The sequence below is a fragment of the Mus musculus genome, chromosome X, assembly GCF_000001635.26.
Source record: "Mus musculus strain C57BL/6J chromosome X, GRCm38.p6 C57BL/6J".
Lineage (NCBI taxonomy): Eukaryota > Metazoa > Chordata > Mammalia > Rodentia > Muridae > Mus > Mus musculus.
In genome coordinates this window covers 142,483,732-142,485,711 of record NC_000086.7, presented here as the reverse complement: position 1 = coordinate 142,485,711, position 1,980 = coordinate 142,483,732, and the positions used below count along the sequence as shown (strand labels likewise).

Genomic DNA, 1,980 nt, shown 5'->3' with positions numbered 1-1,980 from the left:
ACATTAATATTCTTTCTTTCCCAATCAGACATTATATGATGCCACTTAATGAGACAAATTATTCCACCTGGGCCTGAAACATGGCTCAGCAGGTAAAAAGGCTCTTGCCACCAAGACTGAGGAGCTGGGCTCAATTACCAGGTCCATACAGTAGGAAAGAACTGACTCTCATAAGTTGTCCTCTGACCTCTGCTCATGAACCATGGCATGAGTATGCACACACATCAACACACAAAATACAAAAGTGTAATGAAAATGATTCTTTCTGCCCCCACAAGTGTTGCAGGTGTGGCTCCTGTGTCACATGTGCTTCAATAGGTGGCAGAGAGGAGAGAGGCTATTTCAATGCTGAGTATTCTTCTTTATGAACATCTGATATAGCCTAACATTCCCTGAAAAAAAAATCAAGCCTGAGATGGCAATCAGTGTGGTGCCAGGTGGCTCAGACAGAATGCTAGCCTGAGAAGACCACAAGTACAGTGCCCAGCAGACCCCCAGTAGATCCCAAGACTGGGGAAAAGCCAGAGTCTGGAAGAACCCCTACCTGAGACTAAAGGCCCTGTGCAAAAGTGAGCACGACACAGATGACCCTTGCATGGGGGACCCTGGGGTAGGCCAGGTAAGGAACGAGCCTGAGATGACCACCAAACCCGCACCATGTGGCCTCGACGGGGAGTTTGCTTGAGACGACCACTGGTTGGTTGCTGTGCACGCATTGGGGAACAGACCATGCCAGTGCCTGGTGCCATAATGCAAAATCAGGGCATAGAACTCTTGAGATCACTCCTGAGACGACCCCAGACACTCAGAGATCCTGGTATATCTAAGAGGAGTAAGTAGGTGGTGGAGAAATGGAAGAGAAAGAGAAGTAGAAGGATATGGGCACAATGAAGAGAGAGGCAGAAACGAAGACTCAACAGTAGTGAGGAACAGCCTGATGTGAGTAGCCTGTGCTACCACCGGAGGAGGCCTTGTCTGAGTCTGTAACCACCCTGCAACAGAAGGGTTCTATTACCACCAAAGGCCAGGCAGACTTCCCTGCTCTGGGCTGACACCTGCGGACATGCTGACATCTGAGGGCTGTGCAGAACTGGCCCCACCTCTCACCTGGGCAGCATGGGAGAGCTGTCCCCGGGGGCATGAGATTTGACTCCACCCTTAGCCAGCTACAGTCCATGGGAGAGTTGGCCCTCACACACAGCAGGGGTTTCTGGTGATCTTGTCCCTGAGGATAAGACTTGGCCCTATCAGTCTGTGTATGGTGGCACGGACCTCTTAACCACTCACCACGTACATCAGGCCTGAGATCTGGCCCTGGGGTCATGAGAGCAGGAGAGCTGGCTCTGTCCTTTCCCTGCTACAGCACTTAGGGAGAGCAGACCCTGAAACTCACCTGGGCAGCACAGCAGAGTTGACCCTGATGGCAGGGGTGCTAGTTTGCCAGCCCCTGGGGTGTGAACATGGGCGAACTGGTCGCACAACTTCTCTGCTGAAACTTGTCTGTTGTGAGGTGTCATGGGTGAGGGAAAGATGACTGCCCCCTCCCACTGCAGCAGGCAGGAGAGCTGGCCCTGAGGTCATCAGAACTGGAGAGCTGGTCCTGCCCCTCACTCGCTGCAGCACTTGGGAGGGCAGGCCCTGTACTTGCCCTGAGCAGCACAGTAGAGGTGGCCCTGGACACGAGGGTTGCAGGTGACCTGGCCTAAGGGTGTAAGCACAGGAGATAGGGCCCTGACTCTTGTCTGCTATGTGGTGGTGCAGAAAAGGGAGACACCATCCTCTCTTCCCTCATCCCTTGACACCTATGGTAGTTGCAGAGCTGGCTCTGGGGTCCTAAGAGTGGGAGGGACTAGCCATATCCCTCATGGACTGCAACACTCATGAGAGTTGGCCATGGACCTCACCTGGACAGCAGGGTGGAGCTGACCCTGGTTGCATGCATTGCCAGTGAATAGGCCTGAGATCATGAGACCTGGGTTG

At 53.2% G+C, this 1,980-nt stretch overlaps 1 non-coding gene across 1 annotated transcript; it reads left to right on the top strand.

Annotated features, from left to right (window-relative positions):
• Nucleotides 1-264: 264 nt before the first annotated feature.
• On the top strand, nt 265-390 carry Gm25915. The gene has a single exon (XR_003953204.1). It is a non-coding gene; the product is annotated as a small nucleolar RNA SNORA17 (small nucleolar RNA).
• The last annotated feature ends 1,590 nt before the right edge of the window (nt 391-1,980 follow it).